Source organism: Podarcis gaigeae (assembly GCF_964106915.1).
Source record: "Podarcis gaigeae genome assembly, chromosome: 9".
Classification (NCBI taxonomy): domain Eukaryota; kingdom Metazoa; phylum Chordata; class Lepidosauria; order Squamata; family Lacertidae; genus Podarcis; species Podarcis gaigeae.
In genome coordinates, this window is record NC_139685.1 from 61949838 (window position 1) to 61962665 (window position 12828).

A 12828-nucleotide genomic window follows, 5' to 3' on the forward strand; every position below is an offset into this window, starting at 1 on the left:
ATCTGCCATAATAAAGTCTTTAAGGTGCCACAAGATTCTTTGCTGTTCATTTTATTAGTCACCAAGGGCTCAGTCCAAATGCCCCCAGGGTTTGCTCTGTTCTGTTTGTTTTACTTGAGCGTAGGATTTCCTAGCTGGCTGCAGGAAGGATCATGTGATTTCAGCCCAAAGCACAGCCCTTGCAGAATGTTAGCAGAGTGAAATGTGAACTGGGAAACCCTGTCCTTGGCATTCATGCCTTTGTTTTAATCAGAAATAAGCAGAAAACGAGAGGGCTGGGCAGGGTGGTGGTTGGAATAGAACAAGCAGAGAGGAGGGGAAAGGAGCACCTTTAAGATCTGGGCCACAAAACGCCTCCATCCTGGACCTCAGACAGCGTATTGGACACGACAGCCACCCACCTGTTCTTGATGCGATTAGATTATGCGTGCTTAGATGCATGTTTCAAATTGATCTCTGGGGAAATGGAGGCATTTGCGCTTGCAGCTTAAGTGACAACAGTCGCATTCACAGTTGTGCTAGAGATGCCTCTAGCCTACAAGGGAAGCAGCAAAGCGGCTCACAGGGGTTGGAGCCAGACTTGGTCCTGCTTTGAATGGAGCCACTGAAATGAATGAGACAGGTGTTACTCCTAGGGATGGGTGAATCTGTCAATTTCAACATCTCTCTGCTTCTCATTTTTCCATTCTTCAGTTCTCCACATCAGTTTTGTGATTTTTTAAAAAGTCATCTTGAGAATTCATCCGCATTTCAGTAATGCGTTAGTTCCACTAAAACATGCATCTCCACAGACACTTTACCATGATCTGTCTGTTTTTGTACATCTTGCTTGGCTGGAGAACTGCACTGCAAATTTCAGAGAAGGGAAAATTTGAAAGGGTGCCTGCATTTCAGGCTGTATATTGTTCTGGAAAGTGTGACTTAAGAAGGTTTGCCTTTAAATGTGAACTGAATCAAATTTCTTCCCTGTCCCTAGTTATTCATCACAAAATTTAAGCCCCACTGATTTCAGTGGGTCTACTCTAAGAATAGGGACACAGGTGGCGCTGTGGGTTAAACCACAGAGCCTAGGACTTGCCGATCAGAAGGTTGGTGGTTTGAATCCCCGTGACGGGGTGAGCTCCCATTGCTCGGTCCCTGCTCCTGCCAACCTAGCAGTTTGAAAGCACGTCAAGTGCAAGTAGATAAATAGGTACCACTCCGGCAGGAAGGTAAACGGCATTTCTGTGTGCTGCTCTGGTTCACCAGAAGCGGCTTAGTCATGCTGGCCACATGACCTGGAAGCTGTACGCCGGCTCCCTCAGCCAATAAAGCGAGATGAGCGCCGCATCCCCAGAGTCGGTCACGACTGGACCTAATGGTCAGGGGTCCCTTTACCTTTACCTTTACTCTAAGAATGACTTAAGTCTCAGTCCAGTTGTTGGGCATTGCAGCTGGGCAGAGTGCTACTGCATTCATGTCCAGTTTGCAGGCTTCTCACAGGCATCTGGTTGGCCAATGTGAGAACAGGATGCTGGACTAGATGGGCCGTTGGCCTAATCCAGCAGGCTCATTTTACATTCTTATGTTTTTAGCTCCATTTTACTCCTTAATAAAGTTTTCTTTTAAAAAATACAGGCAACAGAAAAGAATCCCCACATAACAATACAACAAGGTCATGAAATAAGTGAAGAGAGTAATGGATTGCAATCCTTAAGCAATGCATAGGATTTGAGGTGGGGTGAGGAACCAAGCTGAGATTCTCTAACATCAAGGCTACACTCATAATGCCCAAACCCGGGTGGCTGGGTGAAAGACAGGGCAGGACTTTGGTACCATTAATCGGAGAAGGACTTTCAGGAGGTATAGCTTGCCTTCCTTTGCAAAGACCTCGGCAGGTGCATGTGTGCCTCTGAGTGCCACATTGTGACTGTTGACTTTGTGATGAAGTGCGTGATCTGGGGAAATCTTACTTTAACCACAAACTAACCAGGCACCCTAAGGGCAGGAATGGGGAAGCTTTGACCATCAAAGAGGTTGTTCCACCACAACTCCCATCATACCTAGCTGGAACAGACAATGGGATTCTGGGAGATGAAGTCCAGCAACATCTGGAGGGCTACAGCTTCTTCATCCCTGGCCTAGGGCTAACCTAGCATTCTTTCATCCCCAAACCACTTCTGAAATGTATTTTGGACACTGGCCAACCTTACAACACTTGTGCAAGGTTTACTGAGTTCAAATGCAGTGATGCACACTGAACAACTGAAATGAGCCACATAAGGGAGCTTTCCCTGTCACTTCAGTGAGAGAGACCTACAGTGTTTTGCAGATCCACACCAGAACCCTTGGCTGTACACGGAAGCTGATGGATCAGGGACCTGGATTTTTAAAGTTTTTAAAGATTCATATTAACAAGTAACATCGGCGCCACCATCTTGTTGAAGGCAGGCAGCTGAGACTCTTCATTCCTTCCTCTCATATGGAGACTTAACTCACAGGATGGTCCTTTCTGCTCACGACAATAAAAACACATTTATGGCTCTCATCTGCATTTGCATGCAGGTGTGTATGATATTGACACAGGTGAGAAACTGCGCAATGCACACAATGTACAGATAGTTATTTCAGTGTGAAATGCAGAGAGAGAGAGAGAGAGAGAGAGGTGTACGATTCATGTGTCGAACCACATGAAAATAAAGAAAGCAAAGTTGTTGGTGTGAATGCAGATTATAAATGCTGATATCCAAGGAGTTCAAGCATTTAAAGAAGAGTTTGATGCAGGCTGCGTTGTTAGACACTTACGAGGTAGCAAGTCTTGTTGAATTTAGTGGGACTTGCTCCATAGCATTCCACTTCTAGTTTCTATATAATTTCCCCACTACCATCACTGCCGTAGAACAGCAAGGGGGAGAGAGGTGCATATATGTTCATAGCTAGCTTCTGGTTAGACAAGCAAGACCAAAGATAATTTTGCAAAGTGAAGTTAGAAACTGTATACTTCTTTATTGTCTCATCACAAAAATGTCCAGTCTAAATGCACCTTAGATCTCTGGGTACTTTGTCATGGTAATGGTAACCTAATGCATTTGATTTTCTTAAACCTTTTCTCCATCCCTTTCAGCAAGGTTGCACTGAAAGCACCTCCTATGCTGTGCTGATAAATGCAATCTATTCTGCTGTGTGAGTATGTGTGTGTGTCTGTTTAACAGAGGCAGCAGATTTCTTTCTTTTGAAGACATTGGCAAGCTGCCTTTTGCAGTTCAGGGTTCAAATGTTTGGATTTTGGTTATACTTTATGAAACTACCTCACATGTTACCTTGGACCTGTGTTTGCTGCTCATTTATTCATATAAGAAATGTAACCTGTGATATGATCACGATTCAAGATTCTCTGTTTTTCCAGTTGCAGCTGAGGTTTGTGAATTAGGTTACATCAGGGATGGTGAACCTGTGAGCATCCAGCTGTTGCCTGTGGTCCCATCAATAGCAGTGGCTCATGGGAAGATTACATGAGTCATATCCTTCTTGGTGGTGGCACCTTAGGATGAATTAAGTTAGGGTGTGGTGGCAGTAGGGAGTTTCCGATCTTCTGAGCACATACAGTCAGCTCCTGGGTTTGGCTTGAGAGAGAGTGTAATATCTTTCCTTATTCTGTGAGGCTGGTTTTTTTGTGTATTTTTAGGGGTGCTTCATGCCACCTTTATAGAAAGAGAGCATGAAGGACTGCAGCTCAGTGGTAAAGTATGTAATGCCTTACAAGGAAAAGTCCCTTGGTTCTGTTATCGGCAGTTCCAGGTAAGATTCATGTCTGTAAGCTGCTAGTGACTGTCCATTCTCCTGCCCAGTGTGTCCATGCAAAGGATACCAACTTTATTAATAAGAAGAGTGATGAAGGCTAGATAGGAAAGAGGAGAGAGTTATAAATCAAATAATAAAGCAGGCTTTCCACTCAAAACTAAGGTACTTGGGCCTTTGTAGTAGGGTTTGACTAACCACAATAGCCCTCTTTGTTGTGGTCGCAGCTGAGAGAGACCTTGACTCTCACCTTTGGCTCAGGGAACATAACTCACAATACAACCAATTATCCCACAGTCAGGTTCACAATGGCAATAACTGGGTTATTGAAAGTGAAAGTACTCTTGCCACCAGAAAATTGACGATAAAAAAGAGTAGCAGCGGGGGTTCCCTTCATCTACCAGCTTAAAAACAAATAGAACATAGAAGTCCATGCCTGCTTACTTGCAAACCAGAATATAGTATGCACTTTCTTTGAGAAGGCTAGTGTTTGTTTAATTATTATAAAACTTATATATCACTTTTCACTTCTCTTAAGAAGTATCAGAGTCATTCACAAAATAAAACCAAGCAATACCCCTTACAGTAAAATCCAATTAATTAATCAAATCAAATCAAAACCGTGGGGGGGGGGGGGAAATCATAGGATCAACCCCAGAAACCAGATAAATGTTCAAGAACATGCTTGTGTAAACACACACACCTGGTGGAACCTGTTCAAGACTGGTGCCCATCTGGTTCCCCAGAGCATTCCCCAGATGAAAATACAGTGGTCCCTTGGTTCTCGAACTTAATCCGTTCCGAGAGTCCGTTCGACTCCCAAAACCATTCAAAAGCCAGGGCGCAGCTTGCGATTGGTTGCAGGGGCTTCCTGCACTCAAGCGGAAGCTGCATCAGACATTCGGCTTCCGAAAAACGTTCACAAACTGGAACACTTACTTCTGGGTTTGTGGCATTCAGGAGCCAATTTGTTTGGCAACTAAACCGTTTGGGAACCAAGGTTTGACTGAAGGGACATTTCTTACTCCCCTCCCAACTGACCCTCCTTGACTTCCCATTTTGGTCCCCCACCCTCCCACAGAACATTTTCTATCAGATAAAGGGCAAGTGCCCCCACCTCTACACTAATGGGATGCAGCCCACATGCCCTCCACCATCCTGAGAAAACCCCTTGATTCCAGTTTTATTTTATAACGGTAGATTTACAAAAGAAAAACACAAGCCCATAAAACTTTTTTTATTCTTTTTAGAAAGGGGCAAGATTAGATGTGGATGCACAAAGCTCTTCTTTTCTTCTTTTGCTTTTTTAAAATATCAAGACTCCTTCCACTCCCCCCTGCTCCCCCTTTCTTCTTCTTTTTTTTAAAAATAAATATTTATTAAAGTTTTTTGATACAAATACCCAAATAATAAACAACATTGCTTATATCAAAACGTGGTTTCATCACTTCTTTGGACTCCCTCACGTCTCCCGCTCCCACTTACATCGTTAAAAAGTTTTTCCAAGCAAATTATCAACTTGTTTACAATCTTGTATCCACTCATTTAAATACAATCTAGTAATTCTCCAAAAGGTTTGTGTTTTCTTTAACCTCACTTATAATCAAATTCAGATCTAATTTAGTGGTGGCCAATTATTTATAATCTAGCATCCTTCTTAACATTCAAACAAATTACAATGTTTTTGTAAGTACATCTTAAATTTCTTCCAGTCTTCCTCAATCCTCTCTTCTCCCAGGTCTCGGATTCTGCCAGTCATCTCGGCCAGTTGCATATAGTCCATCAGCTGCATCTGCCACTCTTCCAATGTGGGTAGATCTTGCGTTTTCCAGTTCTTGGCGATAAGTATCCTTGCTGCCGTTGTTGCGTACAGAAAAAATGTTCGGTCCTTCTTTAACACCTTCTGGCCGACAATACCCAGAAGGAAGGCCTCTGGTTTCTTAGTGAAGGTATACTTAAATACCTTTTTCAACTCATTATATATCATTTCCCAGAAGGCCTTCACTTTAGGGCAAGTCCACCAGAGATGAAAGAATGTTCCTTCATTTTCCTTACATTTCCAACATTTATTGTCAGACGAATGATATATTTTGGCAAGTTTAACTGGGGTCATGTACCACCTATACATCATTTTCATTACATTTTCCTTCAGAGCATTACATGCGGTGAAGTTCAACCCAGTGGTCCACAACCTTTCCCAGTCCTCAAACATAATGTTATGCCCAATGTCCTGTGCCCATTTTATCATAGCCGATTTAACCGTTTCGTCTTGTGTATTCCATTTTAACAGCAAGTTGTACATTCTAGATAGTACCTTAGTCTTTGGTTCTAGCAATTCTGTTTCCAATTTCGATTTCTCCACCTGGAACCCTAACTTTCTGTCATTTTAAAAAACTTCTTTAATCTGAGCGTAATGTAACCAGTCTCGCACTTTATCCTTCATTTTCTCCAAACTCTGCAATTTCCAATTGTCTCCATCTTTTTCTAATATTTCCCAATATTTTGGCCATTTGGCCTCCATATTGGGTCTTTTTCGGGCCTTAGCTTCCAGAGGCGAAAGCCACCTCGGAGTCTTGTTTTCCAATAAGTCTTTGTATTTTATCCAGACATTAAATACTGCTTTCCTGACAATATGGTTCTTAAAGGCCTTATTGATCTTAACTTTGTCATACCATAAGTATGCATGCCAACCAAAAGCATTGTTAAAACTTCCAAATCCAACACATCAGTGTCTTCAAGAAGTAGCCAGTCTTTTAGCCAGCAGAAAGCTGCGGCTTCATAATACAGTTTTAAGTCTGGCAGGGCGAAGCCCCCTCTTTCTTTCACATCAGTTAATATCTTAAACTTAATTCTGGGCTTTTTGCCCTGCCAGACAAATTTAGAAATATCTCTCTGCCACTTCCTGAAACACTCCGTCTTGTCCACAATTTGCAATGTTTGAAACAAAAACAACATCTTAGGCAATACATTCATCTTAATAGCAGCAATTCGGCCTAGCAAAGAAAGCTTCAATTTTGACCAACTGTCCAAGTCTCTCTTAATTTCAGACCAACATTTTTCATAATTATCCTTAAATAGACTCAGATTTTTTGCTGTTATGTTTACCCCTAGGTACTTCTTTACTTTTTTAACCACAGTTAGTTCTGTTTCTCTCTGAAACCGTTCTGACTCTGTATCTGTCAAGTTTTTCCCCAACACCTTGGTTTTCTGTTTATTTAGTTTAAATCCCGCCACCCGACCAAAGTCTTGAATCAGTTGTAATACTCTTTTTGTACTAGATTCTGGCTCCTGCAAGGTCAAAACTAGGTCATCTGCAAAAGCTTTAAGTTTATATTGTTTCGCTCCGACCTGAATCCCTTGCACCAACCGGTCCCCTCTAATCCTATTCAAGAGCACCTCCAGGACCGAAATGAATAGCAGAGGGGAAATCGGGCAGCCTTGTCGTGTACCTTTTTCAATTTTAAACTCTTCTGTAACCACATTGTTAACTATCAATTTTGCCTTCTGCTCTGAATATATTGCATCAATCCCATTCTCAAAACCCCGTCCCACTCCCATTTCTTTTAAATTTCCCTTCATAAATTTCCAAGAGATATTATCAAAGGCCTTCTCCGCGTCTATGAAAATTAAGACTGCTTTTATGTTTATGTCTGTTTGCAAAAGTTCCAAAATGTCAATAATGTTTCTTGTATTAGCAAACATGTGTCTACCTGGGAGAAAGCCTGCCTGGTCTTTATGGATTACTTCATTTAGAACTTTTTTAAATCTTCTTGCCAAAACGTCTGCAAATATTTTGTAATCCACATTTAAAAGGGAGATGGGACGATAGTTCTTGAGTTGTGTCTTTTCAGATTCCGATTTGGGTATCAATGTGATAAAAGCTTCTTTCCACGATTCCGGCGCCCTCTTCCCCTCTATAATTTCATTGCTGACCTCCATCAGTGGTTGTATCAGATAGTCTTTTAATGTCTTTCTAATCTCCGCGGGGTTCTGGATGTTTCTTCCTTCAATTTCCAAATTCGTAACTGTATTTAATTTTTGTCTCTTCTTCAACTGCCACGCTAGCAGTTTCCCACATTTGTTTGCCGATTCAAAGGTTTTTTGTTTCATTAGTTTAATCTTCCACTCTATTTCCTGATTTATCAGTTTAGAATATTGTGCTTGATGAAGTTTAATTTCTCTCAGAATCGGCTGTGACTTCGGATTTAATCTTAACTTCTTTTCTAATTCTTTGATTTTCTCCAAAATCTTGTCTTTCCTCTCATTTTGTGTCCTTTTCTTTACAGCATTCTGTTGTATCAAGAACCCCCTCATCACGGCTTTGCTTGCGTCCCAAATAGTTCTTTTTTCCACCGTAGTGTTCATATTTATCTCAAAGTAGTCCTTCAGAGTTTTTTGGGCCTTCTTAATGATCTCCTGATCTCTAAACAAGTTGTCATTCATCTTCCATCTAAAGGAACCGGTTGGTAATAGTGTCATATCCATTTTCAGTGCATTATGGTCGGAGCAGGTCTTTGGGCAGATTTCCACCTTTCTGACCTTGGGTGCCAGACCTCTAGTTATCCATATTTGGTCGATTCTTGTCCAAGTCAGCTGGGCTTCAGAGAAAAATGTTCCTTCTCTTCCCAAGGGGTTTCTCATTCTCCAGATGTCAATCCAATCCATATTGTCTGTCATTTCAAAGAAGGTCTTTGGTAGTCTTCCGTCTTTTGTGACGTTTTGGCTTTGTGACTTATCAATGTTAGTTGATACAACCCCATTCATATCTCCCATCATTATGATGTTGTTATAGTCCAGATAGTCCAGCATAATCTCATGCAACTTCTTATAAAATTCCGATTTACCTTCATTCGGAGCATAAATTCCTAATATCAGGATTTTCTCTCCTTGATGTTGTATTTCGATTGCCAAAATTCTTCCATGTTCATCTTTAAATAGAAATTTGGGTGAAAGACTCTCTTTTGCATATATCACCATGCCTCTCTTCTTTACTGTGTCCGAAGATATGAATTCCTGGCCGAGCCTTTTATTTATTAATACTTTTCTGTGGAGCCTAGTCACATGTGTTTCTTGTAAACAAATAATGTCCAATTGTTCCTTTTTTAATATGTGAAAAATTTTCCTCCTTTTTTCCGGAATGTTACAGCCATTTATGTTCCAACTTAAAAGTTGCAGAGACATCCTGAATAAATCTGGTTATTTTCCTTGGGGTGGTACTTTGTTCTCCGGGTCTTTAGGGTCCAATGGTGCAGGTACCCCTGGTGGTTCAGGCCCCGCGGGTAGTTCAAGTCCTTTATGAAGGTCCTCTCCGTATGCAGTCAGAAACTTATCTCTATCTTCCAATGTTCTAATTTTGATCTTCTTCCCTCTGAAAGTGAAAGATAATCCTTGGGGAAAGTCCCACCTGAAGATGATTGAGTTGCTCCTCAACAATTTTACTAGTTCCAAATAATCAGATCTAAGGTCCAACAGTTGTTTAGGGATGTCCCTGTAAATTTCAATTCTTTTGTCCGAAATGTCCAGTGACTTTCCGTAATGCAGGCCCAAAATCTTGTCCCTTTCCTCCTTTGATCTCAACGTAATCAAACAGTCTCTGGGCTTCTCTTTTTTTATAAGTCTTCCAAGCCTGAAAGCTGATACAATTTTAAAGTCTTTTTCCTCTAGGTTCCAAAACTTGGAGAATTCTTTAGTCAGAAACTCAGCTAGGTTGCCTTCTTCCACTTCTGATATCGACCTTATCCTTAAGTTGGTCTCCCTGTTCCGAAGTTCTATCATAGAAAGATAGGTCTGATGTTCACCTACTTGTTTACTGAGTGGTCTTACCTCTTTTTCCAACTCTCCCAGTCTTTGGCTGGTATCCTCAACCAATTTCTGATTTTCACCTGCAGCCTCCTTCAGTTCTCCAATTGCTTGAGCATTCTGTGCAACTTGTCCAGATAGTCTATTTAAACATTCTGTATTTTGATCAATTTTGGCTGTTTGCTGATCAACTTTTCTGTCCAAAGACTCCAATTTTTCAAGAATTCTCTCTAAAATAGAGCCAGTTGCTCCTGAGGCCATATCTTCCAATTGTAATTCCTCAGTTTCTCCCTCCCCTGCCCGTGGCAGAGAAGCAGCTTCTTCCTCCGAAGGCAAAGTAGGCACAGATGATCTACGTGCCTGAGAGGCTGCGGTTAAAGTTGTTAAAGTTGTTTGTCTAGTTCTTGGTCCCTTTTTTCTAGCGCCACTCATTCCAAAGTTATCTAAAAGTCAAGGTCAAGCTGAGTTGTTCCCATGAGAAAACAACGGCCCAGATGGTGGCAGTCAAACAGGAGGCCGGGAAAAGGAAAGTAAAACAATATCACTGCTGTAAATCCCAAATCCTCTAGGGGGAGCTTAAAATGTCTTTAGGGAAGAGATCAATTCCAATAAAGTTAATAAAATCTAATTTAATGTCCAGGAACCTTCAATAAAGTAGATTTTGCAGAGTTAGTGTTTAAAAAGTCACAGTGTTTCAAACAGTGCTTACTGGTATTCCAAGAGGTGCTTCAAAGTATCCAGTTCAAACTCCCTCAGATTGTTTCAAAGTTTAAGTTCAAAGTATCCAACCCTGCAGACTGGCTGCTCAGTTACTCAGGCAGTTCCAGCACCTGGGTTTCTTGCTTAAGTTGTAATCCAAATAGAAGAAAGGTAACACAGTCCAAATGAAAGTCATAAAATCAATTGCTTAAAATCCTTATTCTGCTTAGAAGTAATTTCCATGGATGCCCAGATCAGTTAAGTAAAAGTTCACTCTTTGCCTCCACTCCTCCAGCTCTTTACTTTCAAGTTCAGTGTTAGCGGAAGACGGACTTCCTGTTTTTCGTCACTCCGCTTTCAGCCAAATTCAATGTTTTTGAGTCTCCAAATTTTGTAAAGTCCTTATTTACTCACGGGTTGTTGTTTTCCGAATCAGCAGTTTCAGGAAGAGAGGTCAGCGCTCACCGGCAACAGCAATGCGGCTTCGCTCCGTTGACCGCAAAACGACCCACAGCGCCGCTACCCCCTCCGTGATCCGGAGCCCCTTACGGGGTTCCTTCAACGTTTTGGAGGTAGCTCCTGGCGCCCGCCGGGTCCCGAGACCACAGGCTTCTGCCGCCTGTGGTTTTTCAAAGTGGGTCTCCGCTTCGCCGCAGCGGACGACCCTTTCTCAGCGGAGCTTCCCTCTCCCGGTTAGAAGAGGGCAGCCATTGCCATTCGCGCCGCCTCCGGAAGTCGCTCCCCCTTTCTTCTTGCCTGGGGTGGCCCTGCCCCACAGAGCCAGTGTGTCACACAGAGCTGGGCCTTGGCGGTGGCTGCCTTCCCTGCTCTCCAGCAGCCACTACGAATAGTCCAAAGGAGGAGGCTGTCATCAGTGGCCATAGAGATGCCATGGAGCAGCAACAGCTCAGGACAAGCATCAGCTCATCCTCTTTGCCGAGTTCAGCAGTGACAGCGTTGATAGAGGAAATAGGGACTTTCTGGGATCAAATCAGAAGCTGGGGTGGCTTTTGTGATTCTGGGACTCCCTGGAAAATCAGGACACTTGGAGGGTATGCACAGGGTAGGTACCACTACTAGTTGTCCCAAACTAGTTTTTTTCTGGAGTCAATCCTGCTACTCGGGCAAAGATCCCGCCGGTGGGTTGGGGATTATGTGTGTAGGAATTGCAGTTTAGTGAACGTCTTTACCAGTGAAGCTCACCTAGTGTGGGCTTACAGCATTCAAGCACAGCAGAACTCATGTACCCTCACTTGCCACTTACACCATCTCCATAGTGTGGCCTATCTAGTTTGTGAAAAATGTATATTGCACTTGTAGTGCAGTAGACTGGGGCTTCAGCTAATATAGCTAGCGCACGTGCGTGCACACACAATCATCATTGGCAGCAGCCTGGACTTTATGACCATGGACCAACCTAAAACTCAAGGATGCAAATCTAGCATGCAATTATGCATGGTAGGCCCCAGTGAATCCATGGGCTTCCCTATGAATAATTGGGGGGAGAAGGGATTGTAGGCTTGCCACCTTTGTTCTGGCCAAATACAGGACAGGATGGGGCAGGGCAGTTGGGGGGTGATTCTTTTTTCCCCCATCTGGCACTGAAATGACTTCAAAGCAATCCATTACATCCTAACAAGATGGCTCCTCTGGAATTTCTCTCTCTCTCTCTCTCTCTCTCTCTCACACACACACACACATTTGTAAATCTGTCTGTGCTTGGCCACCCAGAGCTGAAATACATGGCCTTTTACACACCCTTTCAGACACATGCATTTGAAGAGGATCTCTAATTTGGCAGAGAGAGAGAGAAGATCTGAAACACAGGACAAAATTGTATCAGTACAGGACGTAGCATTTTACATTGAACTACGGTACAATCGGGACGCGGGTGGCACTGTGGGTAAAACCTCAGCGTCTAGGGCTTGTCGATCGCATGGTCGGCGGTTCGAATCCCCACGGTGGGGTGAGCTCCCGTCTTTCGGTCCCAGCTCCTGCCCACCTAGCAGTTCGAAAGCACCCCTAAGTGCAAGTAGATAAATAGGTACCGCTTTCTAGCGGGAAGGTAAACGGCGTTTCCGTGTGCTGCGCTGGTGCTGGCTCGCCAGAGCAGCTTCATCACGCTGGCCACGTGACCCGGAAGTGTCTCCAGACAGCGCTGGCCCCCGGCCTCTTAAGTGAGATGGGCGCACAACCCTAGAGTCGGACACGACTGGCCCGTACGGGCAGGGGTACCTTTACCTTTACCTTTTTACGGTACAATCCTGTATTATACAGGACAAGTGGCAACCCTAGATTGCTACCTAAGATAGTGCTTTTGATTGTATTGGTTTATGTCACTGGCATCACAGTGGGTCAAATTCTAAATATAAATATGTTGCTATGGACATTTTGCATTGCTCCACAAATAGTCGTTCTTCCTCACATATGTTGCCCGATTCAAGCAGTTTTTCCTTTCCTTCCCTTTCCCCCCTCCTTCTGAAGTTGAGAGAACCATTGTACCTGTGATCAGTAGCTATGGTTGCTGATACTTGATCTGTTTATTCCACCTGA